Below are 20,358 nucleotides of genomic sequence, written 5' to 3' on the forward strand. Positions count from 1 at the left end.
GCTTTGTTATACACTTTTATATTATTTTTGGGACTAACCTATTAACCGGAGGCCCAACCCAGAATTGTTGTTTTTTGCCTATTTCAGAGTTTCGCAGAAAAAGAATATCAAACGGAGTCCAAACGGAGTGAAACCTTCGGAAACGTGATTTTCGGAACGAACGTGATCCAGAGGACTTGGACCCTACGTCAAGACATCAACTAGGAAGGCACGAGGTAGGGGGCGCGCCTACCCCCCTAGGCGCGCCCTCCACCCTCGTGGGCCCCACGTTGCTCCACTGACATACTTCTTCCTCCTATATATACCTACGTACCCCCAAACTACCAGATACGGAGCCAAAAACCTAATTCCACCGCCGCAACCTTCTGTACCCGTGAGATCCCATCTTGGGGCCTTTTCTGGAGCTCCGCCGGAGGGGGCATCGATCACAGAGGTCTTCTACATCAACACCATAGCCTCTCCGATGATGTGTGAGTAGTTTAACTCAGACCTTCGGGTCCATAGTTATTAGCTAGATGGCTTCTTCTCTCTTTTTGGATCTCAATACAATGTTCTCCCCCTCTCTTGTGGAGATCTATTCGATGTAATCTTCTTTTTTCGGTGTGTTTGTTGAGACCGATGAATTGTGGGTTTATGATCAAGTTTATCTATGAACAATATTTGAATCTTCTCTGAATTCTTTTATGTCTGATTGGTTATCTTTGCAAGTCTCTTCGAATTATCAGTTTGGTTTGGCCTACTAGATTGATCTTTCTTGCAATGGGAGAAGTGCTTAGCTTTGGGTTCAATCTTGCGGTGCTCGATCCCAATGACAGTAGGGCAAACGACACGTATTGTATTGTTGCCATCGAGGATAAAAAGATGGGGTTTATATCATATTGCATGAGTTTATCCCTCTACATCATGTCATCTTACTTAAAGCGTTACTCTGTTCTTTTAACTTAATACTCTAGATGCATGCTGGATAGCGGTCGATGTGTGGAGTAATAGTAGTAGATGCAGGCAGGAGTCGGTCTACTTGTCGCGGACGTGATGCCTATATACATGATCAAACCTAGATATTCTCATAACTATGCTCAATTCTGTCAATTGCTCAACAGTAATTTGTTTACCCACTGTAATACTTATGCTCTCGAGAGAAGCCACTAGTGAAACCTATGGCCCCCGGGTCTATTTTCCATCATATTAATCTCCCGTCAAACAAGCTATTTCTGGCGCCGTTTTTATTTTGCTTTCTTTACTTTGCATCTTTATCACAAAAATACCAAAAATAGTATATTATCATATCTATCAGATCTCACTTTCGTAAGTGACCGTGAAGGGATTGACAACCCCTCTATTGCGTTGGTTGCGAGGATTTTATTTGTTTGTGTAGGTGCGAGGGACTCGTGCGTGGCCTCCTACTGGGTTGATACCTTGGTTCTCGAAAACTGAGGGAAATACTTACGCTACTTTATTGCATCACCCTTTCCTCTTCAAGGGAAAACCAACGCAGTGCTCAAGAGGTAGCAAGAAGGATTTCTGGCGCCGTTGCCAGGGAGTCTACGCAAAAGTCAACATGCCAAGTACCCATCACAAACACTTATCTCCCGCATTACATTATTTGCCATTTGCCTCTCGTTTTCCTCTCCCCCTCTTCATCTTTGCCGTTTTATTCGCCCTTCCTCCGTTCAATCTTGTGTTACCATGTGCCTTCTTTTTGCTTGCATCTTCGCTTGCTAAGAGTTTATGGATCCTCATCCACTTGCTAATCTCTTTAAGAGATCCAATTATGATGAACCTATTGCTAGTGAGTTGAGTGCACTAGATTATCTTTATGAGGTTTTGCTTGAAATTCGTGAATCTGCGATTCACGATAGATCTTTGAATAAAAAGCATGATTGCAATGATTTTACTATAAATTCTCTTGATGTCAATTGTGCTAATAATATGCAAAACCCTAAGCTTGGGGTGATTCTTCTTTTGATCTTGAAAATTTATTTAAGCCCCATGATGAATATGAGATTGATAATAGTGTTTGCAATATTATTGAAAGTGGGTTTGGAAGAGTGTCAACTTTAGATCCCACATATTTGGAGAATATTCAATCTTATGAAATTTTTGTTTAAAGTGGGTTTGGAGAGGTCATGACTTTAGTTAATGTTAATCCCACTATTTCGGAAGAGTGTCAACTTCGCATGCATGTGGATCATGTTGAGAATATGTTATATGATAGATATATTGTTGAATTTGCTCATGATACTTCATGTAATTATTATGAGAGAGGAAAATATGGTTGTAGAAATTTTCATGTTACTAAATTACCTCTCGTTATGTTGAGATCGCTATTGTTTCTTTCCGCTTCCTTGCATATGCTAGGTTTTGCTTGCCTTGATAATTTGTTTGCTTATAAGATGCCTATGCATAGGAAGTATGTTAGACTTAGATGTGTTTTTCATATACTATATGATGCTCTCTTTGTGCTTCAATTCTTGTCTTTCATGTGAGCATCACCGAAATTATCTATGCCTAGCTAAGGGCGTTAAACAATAGCGCTTGTTGGGAGGCAACCCAATTTTATTTTTAGTTTTTTTTCTTTTTGCTTAGGAATAAATATTTGATCTAGCCTCTGGTTAGATGTGTTTTTATGTTTTAATTAGTGTTTGTGCCAAGTTTAACCTATAGGATCTTCTTGGATGATAGTTATTTGATCTTGCTGAAAATTCCAGAAACTTTCTGTTCACGAAAACAATTGTTAAAAATCACCCGAACGTGATAAAATATTGATTACAATTGCTGCTGATCAATAAACAAATTGTCTAGGTCTTCCTATTTTGGCTGAATTTTTTGAGTTCCAGAAGTTTGCGTTAGTTACAGATTACTACAGACTGTTCTGTTTTTGACAGATTCTGTTTTTCGTGTGTTGTTTGCTTATTTTGATGAATCTATGGCTAGTAAAATAATTTATAAACCATAGAGAAGTTGGAATACAGTAGGTTTAACACCAATATAAATAAAGAATGAGTTCATTACAGTACCTTGAAGTGGTGTTTTGTTTTCTTTCGCTAACGGAGCTCACGAGATTTTCTATTGAGTTTTGTGTTGTGAAGTTCTCAAGTTTTGGGTAAAGATTTGATGGATTATGGAACAAGGAGTGGCAAGAGCCTAAGCTTGGGGATGCCCATGGCACCCCAAGATAATATAAGGACACCAAAAAGCCAAAGCTTGGGGATGCCCCGGAAGGCATCCCCTCTTTCGTCTTCGTCCATCGGTAACTTTACTTGGAGCTATATTTTTATTCACCACATGATATGTGTTTTTCTTGGAGCGTCTTGTATTATTTGAGTCTTTATTTGTTAGTTTGCCACAATCATCCTTGCTGTACACACCTTTTGAGAGAAACACACATGATTCGGAAATTGTTAGAATACTCTATGTGCTTCACTTATATCTTTTGAGTTATATAGTTTTTGCTCTAGTGCTTCACTTATATCTTTTAGAGCACGGTGGTGGATTTGTTTTATAGAAACTATTGTTCTCTCATGCTTCACTTAGATTATTTTGTGAGTCCTACAAAACAGCGTGGTAATTTGCTTTAATTATGTTAGGCATTCAAGATTAGTAAAAAAAATTCTTATGAGTGTGTTGAATACTATGAGAAGTTTGATACTAGATAATTGTTTTGAGATATGAAGATGGTGATATTAGCGTCATGCTAGTTGAGTAGTTTTGAATTTGAGAAATACTTGTGTTAAAGTTTGTGATTCCCGTAGCATGCACGTATGGTGAACCGTTATGTGATGAAGTCGGAGCATAATTTATTTATTGATTGTCTTCCTTATGAGTGGCGGTCGGGGACGAGCGATGGTCTTTTCCTACCAATCTATCCCCCTAGCAGCATGCGCGTAATACTTTGCTTTGATAACTTGTAGATTTTTGCAATAATTATATGAGTTCTTTATGACTAATGTTGAGTCCACGGATTATACACACTCTCTTCCTTCCACCGTTGCTAGCCTCTCTAATACCGCGCACTTTTCGTCGGTATCATACACCCACCATAAACCTTCCTCAAAACAGCCACCATACCTACCTATCATGGCATTTCCATAGCCATTCCGAGATATATTGCCATGCAACTTACCACCGTTCCGTTTATTATGACACGCTCCATCATTGTCATATTGCTTTGCATGATCATGTAGTTGACATCGTATTTGTGGCAAAGCCACCGTTCATAATTCTTCCATACATGTCACTCTTGATTCATTGCATATCCCGGTATACCGCCGGAGGCATTCACATAGAGTCATATTTTGTTCTAAGTATTGAGTTGTAATTGTTGAGTTGTAAGTACATAAAAGTGTGATGATCATCATTTTTAGAGCATTGTCCCAAGTGAGGAAAGGATGATGGAGACTATGATTCCCCCACAAGTCGGGATGAGACTCCGGACGAAAAAGAAAAAAGAAAGAAAAAAAGAGGCCATAAAAAAGGCATAGATCAAGATTAGGATTTGTCACTCCGATTGTCGGAGAGGTATCTCTAGGCCCTCTCGGTAATGCACATCACTATAAGCCTTGCAAGCAATGTAACTAATGAGTTAGTTGCGGGATGATGCATTACAGAACGAGTAAAGAGACTTGCCGGTAACGAGATTGAACTAGGTATTGAGATACCGACGATCAAATCTCGGGCAAGTAACATACCGATGACAAAGGGAACAACATATGTTGTTATGCGGTTTGACCGATAAAGATCTTCGTAGAATATGTAGGAGCCAATATGAGCATCTAGGTTCCGCTGTTGGTTATTGACCGAGATGATTCTCGGTCATGTCTACATAGTTCTCGAACCCGTAGGGTCCGTACGCTTAACGTTTGGTGACGATCGGTATTATGAGTTTATGTGTTTTGATGTACCAAAGGTTGTTCGGAGTCCCGTATGAGATCAGGGACATGACGAGGAGTCTCGAAATGTTCGAGACGTAAAGATCGATATATTGGAAGGCTATATTCGGACATCGGAAAGGTTCTGAGTGGTTCGGGTATTTATCAGAGTGCCGGAGAGTTACGGGAATTCGCTGGGGAGTATATGGGCCTTATTGGGCTTTAGGGGAGAGAGAGAGGGGCTTCCTAAGGCAGGCTGCGGGCCCCCCAAGGCCTAGTCCGAATTGGACTAGGGGGAGGGGCGGCGCCCCCTCCTTTCTTCTCTTCTCTCTTCCCCTTCCTTCTCTCCTACTCCTACTACTTGGAAAGGGGGGAATCCTACTCTCGGTGGGAGTAGGACTCCCCAGGGCGCGCCATAGTAGAGGGCCGGCCCTCCCCCTCCTCCACTCCTTTATATACGAGGGAAGGGGGCACCCCATAGACACACAAGTTGATCATTGATCTTTTAGCCGTGTGCGGTGCCCCCCTCCATCATAATCCACCTCGGTCATATCGTCGTAGTGCTTAGGCGAAGCCCTGCGCCGGTAGCTTCATCATCACTGTCATCACGCCATCGTGCTGACGAAGCTCTCCCTCGAAGCTCTACTGGATCGTGAGTTTGTGGGACGTCACCGAGCTGAACGTGTGCGGATCACGGAGGTGCCGTACGTTTGGTACTAGGATCGGTCGATCGTGAAGACGTACGACTACATCAACCGCGTTGTCATAACGCTTCTGCTTTCGATCTACGAGGGTACGTGGACAACACTCTCCCCTCTCATTGCTATGCATCACCATGATCTTGCATGTGCGTAGGATTTTTTTTGAAATTACTACGTTCCCCAACACCCGGATCTCACGGGATTCAAAATTTTGGAGAAGCGGGCGGGACGGGGCGTGGCGCAGTAAACAGAACGAGTAGATAGTGGCTCCTCAATCTTCGCGCCGCCTTTTTCGCCACGTATCGAGCCAGCGCCTGTTATGGGATGTGACAGGATCGCTCGGGCCCACAGGTCAGTGATACGTCTCCATCGTATCTATAATTTTTTATTGTTCCATGCCAATATTCTACAACTTTTACATACTTTTGGCAACTTCTTATACTATTTCTGGGACTAAATTATTGATTCAGTGCCCAGTGCCAGTTCCTATTTGTTGCATGTTTTTTGTTTCGCAGAAAATCCATATCAAACGGAGTGCAAACGGGATAAAAAACTTACGGAGATTTTTTTGGAATATATGTGATTTTTGGGAAGAAGAATCAACGTGAAACGATGCCCGAGGGGGCCACGAGGCAGTGGGGGGCGCCCCTGACCCTCGTGGCCACCCCGTAAGGCGGTTGGTGCCCTTCTTTCACCGCAAGAAAGCCAATATCCGGATACAAATCGTGTTAAAATTTCAGCCCAATCGGAGTTACGGATCTCCGGTAATATAAGAAACGGTGAAAGGCCAGAATCTGGAATTTCAGAACTTTTGGAGTACTAGAAGTATGGTGAATGTTCAGATTACTACAGACTGTCCTGTTTAAGACAGATTCTGTTTTTGATGCATTGTTTGCTTGTTTTGATGAAACTATCGATTTCTATCAGTGGATTAAGCCATGGAAAAGTTATATTACAGTAGCTACAATGCAAAACAAAATATGAATTGGTTTGCAACAGTACTTAGAGTAGTGATTTGCTTTATTATACTAATGGATCTTACCGAGCTTTCTGTTGAGTTTTGTGTGGATGAAGTGATCAAAGATCGAGGAGGTCTCGATATGAGGAGCAGGAGGAGAGGCAAGAGCTCAAGCTTGGGGATGCCCAAGGCACCCCAAGTAAATATTCAAGGAGACTCAAGCGTCTAAGCTTGGGGATGCCCCGGAAGGCATCCCATCTTTCTTCAACAAGAATCGGTATGTTTTCGGTTTCGTTTCGTTCATGTGATATGTGCAAATCTTGCGTCTTTTGCATTTAGTTTTTCCCTTTTTCTTTTATGCACCATGCTGGTATGAGATAGTTCATAGTTGATTTATAGAATGCTCATTGCACTTCACTTATATCTTTTGAGTACGACTTTATAGAATGCTTCATGTGCATCACTTATATCATTTGAAGTTTGGATTGTCTGTTTCCCTACACATAGAAAACCGCCATTTGTAGAATGCTCTTTTGCTTCACTTATATTTGTTAGAGCGTGGGCATACCTTTTGTAGAAATAATTAAACTCTCTTGCTTCACTTATATCTATTTAGAGAGATGACAGGAATTGGTCATTCACATGGTTAGTCATAAAATCCTACATAAAACTTGTAGATCCTTGAATATGATATGTTTGATTCCTTGCAATAGTTTTGCGATATAAAGATGGTGATATTAGAGTCATGCTAGTGGGTAGTTGTGGATTGTAGAAATACTTGTGTTGAAGTTTGCGATTCCCGTAGCATGCACGTATGGTGAACCGTTATGTAACGAAGTTGGAGCATGAGGTATTTATTGATTATCTTCCTTATGGTTGGCGGTCGGGGACGAGCGATGGTATTTTCCTACCAACCTATCCCCCTAGGAGCATGCGCGTAGTACTTTGTTTTGATGGCTAATAGATTTTTGCAATAAGTATGTGAGTTCTTTATGACTAATGTTGAGTCCATGGATTATACGCACTCTCACCCTTCCATCATTGCTAGCCTCTTCGGTACCGTGCATTGCCCTTTCTCACCTCGAGAGTTGGTGCAAACTTCATCGGTGCATCCAAACCCTGTGATATGATACACTCTATCACACATAAGCCTCCTTATATCTTCCTCAAAATAGCCACCATACCTACCTATCATGGCATTTCCATAACCATTCCGAGATATATTGCCATGCAACTTCCATCATCATCATATACATGACTAGAGCATTTATTGTCATATTGCTTTGCATGATCGTAAGATAGCTAGCATGATGTTTTCATGGCTTGTGCTTTTTTGATTTCATTGCTACGCTAGATCATTGCACATCCCGGTACACCGCCGGAGGCATTCATATAGAGCCATATTTTTGTTCTAGTATCGAGTTGTAATATTGAGTTGTAAGTAAATAAAAGTGTGATGATCATCATTATTAGAGAATTGTCCCATGTGAGGAAAGGATGATGGAAGCTATGATTCCCTCACAAGTTGGGATGAGTCTCTGGACTTTACAAAAAAAATAAAAGAGGCCAAAGAAGCCCACAAAAAAATAAAAGAGGCCAAAGAAGCCCACCAAAAAAATGAGAGAAAAAGAGAGAAGGGACAATGCTACTATCCTTTTACCACACTTGTGCTTCAAAGTAGCACCATGTTCTTCATATAGAGAGTCTCTTGAGTTATCACTTTCATATACTAGTGGGAATTTTCATTATAGAACTTGGCTTGTATATTCCGATGATGGGCTTCCTCAAATGCCCGAGGTCTTCATGAGCAAGCAAGTTGGATGCACACCCACTTAGTTTCCAGTTTGAGCTTTCATACACTTAAAGCTCTTAGTGCATCCGTTGCATGGCAATCCCTACTCCTCACCTTGACATCAATTGATGGACATCTCCATAGCCCGTTGATTAGCTGCGTCGATGTGAGACTTTCTCCCTTTTGGTCTTCTCCACACAACCTCCACCATCATATTCTATTCCACCTATAGTGCTATATCCATGGCTCACGCTCATGTATTGCGTGAAAGTTGAGAAGGTTTGAGAACATCAAAAGTATGAAACAATTGCTTGGCTTGTCATCGGGGTTGTGCATGATTTGAATATTTTGTGTGACGAAGATGGAGCATAGCCAGACCATATGATTTTGCAGGGATAACTTTCTTTGGCCATGTTATTTTGAAAAGACATGATTGCTTTATTAGTAAGCTTGAAGTATTATTGTCTTTATGTCAAATGATAGACTATTGCTTTGAATCACTCGTGTCTTAATATTCATGCCATGATTAGATTACATGATCAAGATTATGCTAGGTAGCATTCCACATCAAAAATTATTTTTTTATCATTTACCTACTCGAGGACGAGCAGGAATTAAGCTTGGGGATGCTCATACGTCTCCATCGTATCTATAATTTTTTATTATTCCATGCCAATATTCTACAACTTTTACATACTTTTGGCAACTTTTTATACTATTTTTGGGACTAACATATTGATCTAGTGCCCAGTGCCAGTTCCTGTTTGTTGCATGTTTTTTGTTTCGTAGAAAATCCATATCAAACGGAGTCCAAATGGGATAAAAACTTACGGAGATTTTTTTGGAATATATGTGATTTTTGGGAAGAAGAATCAACGTGAAACGATGCCCGAGGGGGCCACGAGGCAGGGGGCGTGCCCCAGGGGGGTGGGCGCGCCCCTGACCCTCGTGGCCACCCCGTAAGGCGTTTGGTGCCCTTCTTTCTCCGCAAGAAAGCCAATATCCGGATACAAATCGTGTTAAAATTCCAGCCCAATCGGAGTTACGGATCTCCGGGAATATAAGAAACGGTGAAAGGCCAGAATCTGGAATGCAGAAACAGAGAGAGACAGATCCAATCTCGGAGGGGCTCTCGCCCCTCCGCCGCAATGGAAGCCAAGGACCAGAGGGGAAACCCTTCTCCCATCGAGGGGGAAGGTCAAGGAAGAAGAAGAAGAAGAAGAAGAAGAAGGGGGGCTCTCTCCCCCTCTCTCCCGGTGACGCCGGAACACCGCCGGGGCCATCATCGTGTGACGGCGATCTACACCAACACCTCCGTCATCTTCACCAACATATTCATCACCTACTCCCATCTATCTACAGCGGTCCACTCTCCCGCAACCCGCTGTACCCTCTACTTGAACATGGTGCTTTATGCTTCATATTATTATCCAATGATGTGTTGCCATCCTATGATGTCTGAGTAGATTTTCGTTGTCCTGTCGGTAATTGGTGAATTGCTGTGATTGGTTTAATTTGCTTGTGGTTATGTTGCTGTCCTTTGGTGCCCATCATATGAGCGCGCGCGTGGATCACACCATAGGGTTAGTTGTATGTTGATAGGACTATGTATTGGAGGGCAAGAGTGACAGAAGCTTCAACCTAGCATAGAAATTGATGCATACGGGATTGAAGGGGGACCAATATATCTTAATGCTATGGTTGGGTTTTACCTTAATGAACGTTAGTAGTTGCGGATGCTTGCTAATAGTTCCAATCATAAGTGCATAGAATTCCAAGTCAGGGATGACATGCTAGCAGTGGCCTCTCCCACATAAAACTTGCTATAGGTCTAGTAACTAGTCAATTGCTTAGGGACAATTTCGCAACTCCTACCACCACTTTTCCACACTCGTTATACTAACTTTATTGCTTCTTTACTTAAAACAGCCCCTAGTTTTTATTTACGTGCTCTTTATATTCTTGCAAACCTATCCCGTTACACCTACAAAGTACTTCTAGTTTTATACTTGTTCTAGGTAAACCGAACGTCAAGCGTGCGTAGAGTTGTATCGGTGGTCGATAGAACTTGAGCGAATATTTGTTCTACCTTTAGCTCCTCGTTGGGTTCGACACTCTTACTTATCGAAAGAGGCTACAATTGATCCCCTATACTTGTGGGTTATCAGTGAGCCACTCGGAAGCGGGTCCATAAAACGTGATGATGCCGATGCGAGGTACTATGCACTCCCTTCGTTCCCCTTTCTCCTTTCTCCTCGCTCCTCCGCTTCGTCCCTTCCTGCTCCCGCGCCTTCGCCCGTTCCTCTCGAGCTCCGCCGCCATGGTGAAGGAGAAGACCGCGGCTCTGGAGCGTGCAAAGAAGGCGACGACGAGGGGCAAGAAGGCGCCTCGGGGGTCGTCGTCGCGGTCCGGTCTACCCCCTGGTTGGATCCAGGGGGACTGGATCCGCTCCATCGTCGTGAGGGAAGACCAAGAGAATCTCGCCGCCGATGGCTTGATTGCTCATGGGTCCTGGAGGTTGCCGGAGGGGGAATCCGAGCCCCAGCCGCGCGAGGGTGAGTGCATCCTCGTCACCACCCACATCGACCGAGGTTTCTCTCTGCCCCCGCATCCATTCTTTCGGGTTTTTTTGAATTTCTTCGATGCTCAGATCCATCACTTTCCTTCCAACACAATCTCGTATCTTGCCACATTTGTTTCCATGTGTGAGAACTTCCTCGATTATCAAGCGCACTGGGGTCTGTTCAAACACATTTTCACTTGCTGATCTCAGTCGGTGAAAAAAGCTAACCCAGATGACGAAAAGACGCACGTGATTCAGATGTGTGGGGGGTTAGGGATCCAAACGAGAGGTAGGAGCACTTTTCCTCCCATGACCTTTCCGAAATCAGGTAGGGATGGCAGTCGACTTGGTTCTATTGCAAACATATTCCGACTCCTGGTCAGTCGACTGGTCTTCCTCCTTTCTCTCTAGAGAGACTCCGCACTCCTTGCTCACTGACTATAGAGAATGAGGAGAAGGGGGAGGTGCAAATGTTAGTCGACACGGTCATTGCATTAGTCCAGGGTGGAGTGACTGGCATGGATCTACTGGAGGTGTTCCTTAGTCCACACATTCAACCTCTCCAAGCACGTGACCACCCGATGTGGATGTATTCGGGCCCTAAAGACACCGCTCGGGTCCACCCAGAGGAGGTCTCCGAGGAGACGGTGGCTTAGTGGTTGAGAAGCATCACTGGAAATAAGGACAACCCACGCGGGGCCAGAAGGATCTTGCCATTCGACGCCAACAACGCTCCCGGAGAGGTCAGGCCCGAACTGTCGAGTGTTTTTGCAATACGCAATTGTTCTCGAATCCGACTGATACTTGTAACTTGTGCCTTGCAGGTTTTCACAAAAATGTACTCAATGCCGAACGGGGAGCGGCCCCAGGAAGGAGTAGAGAGCGATGGTGGAAGTGTTGATTGGCAATACGCAGATGACAGTGAGGACTCTAGCAGCAGCGAGGAAGTCGACTCGCCGCCCCTCTTGGAACGACGTTCCAAACAGTCGCAAGATCCTACGGGAGGACATGGCAAAGCAATTCCGTTGAGTGCGAAGATTCAGAAGCGCACTCGGGCGTCAACCCCAGACTCGGCAGAAAAGGCCACAAAGCAGGCCAAAATTGTTCCACCCAAGCCCCAGAAGGCCCTGCCCAAGATTAAGGTGGTTGTGGTCGTTGCTTCAGTGTAGGTGCTTCTTTTTTCTTGTCTTTTGTTACCACTGTGAACTCTTTTACTTGCTTGACTGAGTGAAATTTGAAACTTTCAGTGCTGCTACTTGTGCAACATCTATGGATATTGAGGAGGGGCGGGGTGATGCAGAGACCGCAGATGCAGCCACTTCTCGGGCAGGTATGATTCCACAGTCATGGTTTTACTCTGTCAACTATTTTGATGGATGACTAAAACTGTCGTGTGTTTTGTAGTGCCGACAAATGTTATCCAGCTTCCAGATGATGACGATGAGGATGTGCCTCCAAGGAATACAGGGAGAAGGGGCAGAGCTTTGAGCAAGAGGGTACCTGCCAATAGAGCGTCTCACTCGGCATCCGAGCCTATAGTACAACAACTTAAGGATCCAGTGCGGGCTACTGTCTCTTTTCCTCATCCTCTGTCGACTGACCAACCCTCAACGTCGACTGTTCAGACTTCTGGTCCGACTACATCACCTCAAGCTCCGATTCCACTGACCACATCATCAGCTCCATTTGTTATGCATCACGTCCTGGAGGACCAAGTAGGAACCGCCAAGGAAGCCATGATCCAGGCGGGTCTGATGATGGACCGACTGAAGGTGGTGTTTGACACCAGCAAGGCCGCCTACGACGCCAGCTTTGCTCTCCAAGCTAATGTCCGAGTAAGTGGGACTGTAAGTTGATTTCCAATTGGCTTTTCCAGCTTGATCCTTGCTCTGTTAGGATATGTTTCTTGAAAACCACTGCTTTATTATTCGTAAGATGTCCGTTTTGGAACTTTCATTGTGTATCTATCATGGATCTGAGCCTTGCATCTGTACACCCACTAGGTGTTTTTTCACGTAGCTGTGTAGCTCTTTCACTCGAGTTTAGACAGGTCATGTCGAGTGAGATCTTGGTCCAGTGGGGGCACCCTGAGTGCACCCACTGGGTGTAGTCCCGAGACCGCCGTCGGCTGCAGGCAGTCGATGATGGTCTGAGAATAAATGTTTTTTTGCTCCTTCCACTCGGGCTGGGCGGACCCTGCCAAGTGGGAAATCGAACCAGTGGGGGCATGCTAAGTGCACCCACTGGGTGTAGTCCCCGAGACTGCTATTGAATGTTTGATTCGGTGGCAGTCTTAGAACTCTTTTGTCATAGCCATTTGATTTTGCGCTTTTTTCACTCAGAAATAACTGATCTTTGTTTCTGTTGATTGATTTGTCTTGTTGTTGATTGCAGAAATCTTGCGAGCTTGGGACTCAGTATGCTGCCCTGGAACAGGATAAAATCCAGCTCAAGCTTGACCTAGATCTGGCCAAGGAGAACCTGAAGAAGGCTCAAGATGAAGTGGCAATCATGGGAGGTGACGACTTGTCGACTGCATGCCTTGTTACTTTTCCCTTTTCCATCCTCTTTTGAGACGAGTGAGTGATCCCACTCGAACAGATGTGCGTAGTGAAAACCGTCAACTCCAAGCCCGACTAAGGAATGTTGTTTCTTTAGACAAAATGAACCAGGCTTTGGAGCAGAAGGACCTTGACCTTGTGGGGGTGCAAAAGATGGCGCGTGAGAAGACTAAACTTGCTGATAGGAAGTTAGCTTCAGTCGGTAATTTGGAGGAGGAGAATGCCAAGCTGAAGACTGTCGTTGACGAGGCGAAGAAAGAAATTGCGCAGCTGAAGGAGGAGAAGGTGGTCCTGGCTGACAAGGTGGAGGCGCTCACTCGGAAGAGGGATGAATTGGAGGTCTATCTGGGAGGCCTTGCCAAGAATATGTTCCTCATGCTCGAAGGTACCTTTCTTCATCTGACTGATTTCAAAGAATTTCCTCACAATGTTGCTGCAAATTCATTACTTTTTTCCCTCCGTGCAGAGTTCTGCCAAAATTTTGAGGAGGAAACTGGGCGGATCGAGACGGATTTGGACCCCCATCAACTCTCCTGTCGGAGACGAAGCTGCAATGAACGTGTTGCGACTGGAATCTCGCCTTGCCAGTGTATTGGGCTATATCGCTCGGTTTAAGGTCGCGCTGACTCGGGTGGACAAGGAGCTATGGCCAGAGGACGATCTTCAAAATGACCTCGAGTCTCTGATAACTCTCCTTAATGACATCCCTGGTCGAGTGCAAGCTTGGAAGAAGTCACCTGCTTGTTGTGGAGCCGATGTGGCCCTATCACTCGTGCGAGTCCATTGCAAGGAGGCTAGGAAGGACAAGCTGAAGGCTCTCCAGGTGGCTAACACAAAGAAGCTCCAGTTTGAAGACTTTATGGAGACTTTCATCAACGCAGCCACTCGGATCGCCGGCGGTATTGACCTGGACACCTTCGTCGAGCCAGCAAGCCCTCCTCCCCCTGAATGAAAAACTTGAAGATTTGAATATATTTGCCTCGGAATGCCGAGTGATTATGTAACCATTAAACTCTTTCAAGCCTGACGCACGAATACTTTTGCTTGTGGTTCTAAACTTTGCTGGATTTATCTGAACTTGGTTGTTTTATCTGAATGCAGCTTTGTTGCCTCCAATGTGCTGGATTTTTTAACTTAGGCAAAGCTGGTTCACGGCTAAGTCCCCGAGTATGGGGTGGATCGGACGTTGTACTTGTGGTGCAGCTCAGAGTGCACCTCGTCGTACTTGCGGATTGCTCCTTCCGAGTGGGAGGATTGCTCTTCACTTGGAATGTTTTTGAAACTTAGGCGAGTATGGTGTCACAGCGAAGCCCCCGAGTGAGAGGGTTGCTCCTCACTCGGAGTATATTTGAAACTTAGGTGAGTACAGGGTCGCAGCTAAGCCCCCGAGTGAGAGGATTGCTCTTCACTCGGAGTATATTTGAAACTTAGGCGAGTACGGGGTCGCAGCTAAGCCTCCGAGTGAGAGGATTGCTCTTCACTCGGAGTATATTTGAAACTTAGGCGAGTACGGGATCGCAGCTGAGCCTCCAAGTGAGAGGATTGCTCTTCACTCGGAGTATATTTGAAACTTAGGTGAGTACGGGCTCGCAGCGAAGCCCCCGGGTGAGAGGATTGCTCTTCACTCGGAGTATGTTTTGAAACTTAGGCGAATCTGGCTCGCAGCTAAGCCCCCGAGTGAGAGGATTGCTCTTCACTCGGAGTATGTTATGAAACTTAGGCGAATCTGGCTCGCAGCTAAGTCCCCCGAGTGAGAGGATTGCTCTTCACTCGGAGTATGTTTTCAAACTTAGGCGAATCTAGTTCGCAGCTAAGCCCCCGAGTGGGAGGATTGCTCTCCACTCGGAATGTTTTGAAACTTAGGCGAATCTGGTTCGCAGCTAAGCCCTTGAGTGGGAGGATTGCTCTCCACTGGGAATGTTTTTGAAACATAGGTGAATCTGGTTCGCAGCTAAGCCTCCGAGTGGGAGGATTGCTCTCCACTCAGAATGTTTTTGAAACTTAGGTGAATCTGGTTCGCAGCTAAGCCCCTGAGTGGGAGGATTGCTCTCCACTCGGAGTGTTTTTGAAACTTAGGCGAATCTGGTTCGCAGCTAAGCCACCCACTGGGGGATTTGGACACATGTTTATGTGAAAAACAATCATTAGGAGACTGCAGAAATCATGTCTTTGATAAACAATCTGAAAAGTACTCTTATTACATCTCGACTATCCGAGTGTTTAGGTATAAAAGCGGTGGAGCAGATCCGCGTTCCAAGAGTGCGGTTCATCTTTCTTCTTGGATACGTTGTAAATGTGATATGCCCCGTTGTGGAGCACCTTGGTGACGATGAAGGGTCCTTCCCAGGCGGGGGCGAGCTTATGGGGTCACTGCTGATCCACTCAGAGCACCAGATCTCCTTCTTGAAATGCTCGACCTTTGACGTGTCGGGCGTGGAATCGACGTAGGTCTTGCCGATAGATGGTCGACCGGATCAAATCCATCTCTCAATCTTCCTCCAGGAGCGTCCTGGCGTGCTTGCTCTGTCTCGGCTTCTAAGAAGAGTTCCACTCAGGGAGCATTGTGCAGCAGATCACTTGGAAGCACGGCTTCAGCCCCGTACACCATGAAGAAACGGGTTTGATATGTCGACCGGTTGGGAGTCATCCTCAATCCCCATAGAACAGACGGCAACTTGGTCACCCAAGCTTCAGCGCATGTTTGAGGTCACGCCTCAATCGGGGTTTCAGTCCTTGGAGGATCAGACCATTTGCTCTTTCGGCTTGTCCGTTCAACTACGGGTGGGCAACGAATGTGTAGTCGACCCGAGTACCTTAGGAAGCGCAGAATGCTCTGAACATCAGAATCAAAGTTTGAGCCGTTGTGTGTGATGATGATGTGCGGAACTCCATATCGGAACACCAACTCTCTGATAAAACTGATGGCTGTGCTTGAGTCAAGATTCTTGATAGGTTTAGCTTCGATCCACTTAGTGAACTTGTCGACTGCCACGAGCAGATGAGTGAAGCCACTTCTGCCGGTCCTTAGAGGCCCAATCATGTCTAGTCCCCACACAGCAAACGGTTAGACGAGTGGAATAGTCTTCAAGGCTGATGCAGGCTTGTGGGACATGTTTGAGTAAAACTGGCAGCCTTCACACTTCTCGACTATCTCTTTTGCCATTTCATTAGCCTGTGGCCAGTAGAATCCCGCTCGGTATGATTTGGCCACGATGGTCCGGGAGGACACATGGTGACCACAGGTCCCCGAGTGAATCTCATTTAAGATCAGTCGACCTTCTTCTAGAGAGATACATCGCTGAGCTACGCCAGTAACACTTTCTTTGAAAAGCTGTCCGCTTATGACTGTGAAGGCTTTGGATCTTCGGACTATCTGACGTGCCTCATCTTCATCCTCTGGAAGCTCATGTCTGAGCAAATATGCAATATATGGCACTGTCCAGTCGGGGGTGATTGCCAGAACTTCCATGATTAAGTCGACCACTACTGGTACTTCGACCTCGGTCGGATTGGTAGCACTTATTGGCCGTGGGGGCTCCTCCGTAAGTCTTCTTGTACTGATGGGGCGTGGAGATGCTCCAAGAACACATTATTGGGAATAGGCTTCCGAGTGGAACCTATTTTTGCTAGATCATCGGCTGCTTGATTTTGAGTCGAGGAACATGGCTCTAGCCCTTCAAACTTGTTCTCCAACTTCCTTACTGCATTGCAGTATCCGGTCATGGAAGGACTCCGGACATCCCATTCCTTCATCACTTGATTAACCACTAAATCTGAGTCACCATATACCATCAGGCGATGGACGCCGAGTGAAATGGCCATACGCAACCCGTAGAGGAGTGCTTCATACTCAGCTTCATTGTTGGAGGAATTGAAGTGAATCTGGAGGACATAACTGAGTTTGTCGCCTCTTGGGGATACCAAGACCACTCCAGCACCAGAACCGTTTAACATCTTGGACCCATCAAAGAACATGGTCCAGTGTTTCGGGTGAACTTGAGTCGGTTGCTGTTGCTCAATCCATTCGGCCAGGAAATCTACGATTGCTTGAGATTTGATTGCCTTTTTAGCTTCAAACTTGACATCTAGAGGAAAAGTTCAATCGCCCACTTAGCCAATCAACCGGTTGCATCTCGATTGTTCAAAATTTCAGACAACGGAGCATCGCTGACGACTGTAAGCGAGTGGTCTCTGAAGTAATGTGCAACTTTCTTCGTAGTCAAATAGATTCCATAGACAAGCTTGTGGTAATGTGGATACCTTTTCTTGGACAGAGTCAAGACTTCAGAAATGTAGTATACTAGGCATTGCACTTTATAGTCTTTGCCTTCTTCTTTTGGCTCGACTGTAAGCACTGTACTGACAACTTGTCCAGTGGCCGCATGCTACCTCTTGAGCACTGCGTTGGTTTTCCCTTGAAGAGGAAAGGGTGATGCAGCAAAGTAGCGTAAGTATCTCCCTCAGTTTTTGAGAACCAAGGTATCAATCCAGTAGGAGGCTACGCACGAGTCCCTCACACCTACACAAACAAATAAATCCTCGCAACCAACGCGATAAGGGGTTGTCAATCCCTACACGGTCACTTACGAGAGTGAGATCTGATAGATATGATAGGATAATATTTTTGGTATTTTTATGATAAAGATGCAAAGTAAAATAAAAGCAAAATAAAAGGCAACGGAAATAGCTAAGTGTTGAAAGATTAATATGATGGAAAATAGACCTGGGGACCATAGGTTTCACTAGTGGCTTCTCTCGAGAGCATAAGTATTTACGGTGGGTGAACAAATTACTGTTGAGCAATTGACAGACTTGAGCATAGTTATGAGAATATCTAGGTATGATCATGTATATAGGCATCACTTCCAAGACAAGTAGACCGACTCCTGCTTGCATCTACTACTATTACTCCACACATCGACCGCTATCCAGCATGCATCTAGAGTATTAAGTTCATAAGAACAGAGTAACGCTTTAAGCAAGATGACATGATGTAGAGGGATAAACTCATGCAATATGATATAAACCCCATCTTGTTATCCTCGATGGCAACAATACAATACGTGCCTTGCTGCCCCTACTGTCACTGGGAAAGGACACCGCAAGATTGAACCCAAAGCTAAGCACTTCTCCTATTGCAAGAAAGATCAATCTAGTAGGCCAAACCAAACTGATAATTCGAAGAGACTTGCAAAGATAACCAATCATACATAAAAGAATTTAGAGAAGATTCAAATCTTGTTCATAGATAAACTTGATCATAAACCCACAATTCATCGGTCTCAACAAACACACCGCAAAATAAGATTACATCGAATAGATCTCCACGAGAGAGGGGGAGAACATTGTATTGAGATCCTAAAAGAGAGAAGAAGCCATCTAGCTAATAACTATGGACCCGAAGGTCTGAAGTAAACTACTCACACATCATCGGAGAGGCCATGGTGTTGATGTAGAAGCCCTCCGTGATCGATGCCCCCTCCGGCGGAGCTCCGGAACAGGCCCCAGGATGGGATCTCACGGGTACAGAAGGTTGCGGCGGTGGAATTAGGTTTTTGGCTCCGTATCTGGTAGTTTGGGGGTACGTAGGTATATATAGGAGGAAGGAGTACGTCGGTGGAGCAACGTGGGGCCCACGAGGGTGGAGGGCGCGCCCAGGGGGTAGGCGCGCCCCCTACCTTGTGGCTTCCTGGTAGCTTTCTTGACGTAGGGTCCAAGTCCTCTGAATCATGTTCGTTCCGAAAATCACGTTCCCGAAGGTTTCATTCCGTTTGGACTCCGTTTGATATTCTTTTTCTGCGAAACTCTGAAATAGGCAAAAAAACAGCAATTCTGGGCTGGGCCTCCGGTTAATAGGTTAGTCCAAAAAAAATATAAAAAGTGTATAATAAAGCCCAATAATGTCCAAAACAGAAGATAATATAGCATGGAGCAACCAAAAATTATAGATACGTTGGAGACGTATCAAGCATCCCCAAGCTTAATTCCTGCTTGTCCTCGAGTAGGTAAATGATAAAAACAGAATTTTTGATGTGGAATGCTACTTGGCATAATTTCGATGTAATTCTTCTTAATTGTGGTATGAATATTCAGATCCGAAAGATTCAAGATAAAAGTTCAATATTGACATAGAAATAATAATACTTCAAGCATACTAACTAAGCAATTATGTCCTCTCAAAATAACATGGCCAAAGAAAGTCCATCCCTACAAAATCATATAGTTTAGTCATGCTCCATTTTCTTCACACAAGAATGCTCTCATCATGCACAACCCCGATGACAAGCCAAGCAATTGTTTCATACTTTAGTAATCTCAAACTTTTTCAACCTTCACGCAATACATGAGCGTGAGCCATGGACATAGCACTATGGGTGGAATAGAATATGATGATGGGGGTTATGTGGAGAAGACAAAAAAGGAGAAAGTCTCACATCAACAAGGCTAATCAATGAGCTATGGAGATTCCCATCGATTGATGTTAATGCAAGGAGTAGGGATTGCCATGCAACGGATGCACTAGAGCTATAAATATATGAAAGCTCAACAAAAGAAACTAAGTGGGTGTGCATCCAACTTGCTTGCTCACGGAGACCTAAGGCACTTGAGGAGGCCCATTGTTGGAATATACAAGCCAAGTTCTATAATGAAAAATTCCCACTAGTATATGAAAATGACAAAACAAGAGACTCTCTATCATGAGATTAAAAATGGTGCTACTTTGAAGCACAAGTGTGGTAAAAGGATAGTAACATTGTCCCTTCTCTCTTTTTCTCTCATTTTTTTTATATTCCTCACTTGGGACAATGCTCTAGAAAATGATGATCATCACACTTCTATTTATTTACAACTCAACGATTACAACTAGATACTAGAACAAGGTATGACTCTATATGAATGCCTCCGGTGGTGTAC

Source organism: Triticum aestivum, chromosome 3D, assembly GCF_018294505.1.
Source record: "Triticum aestivum cultivar Chinese Spring chromosome 3D, IWGSC CS RefSeq v2.1, whole genome shotgun sequence".
Lineage (NCBI taxonomy): Eukaryota > Viridiplantae > Streptophyta > Magnoliopsida > Poales > Poaceae > Triticum > Triticum aestivum.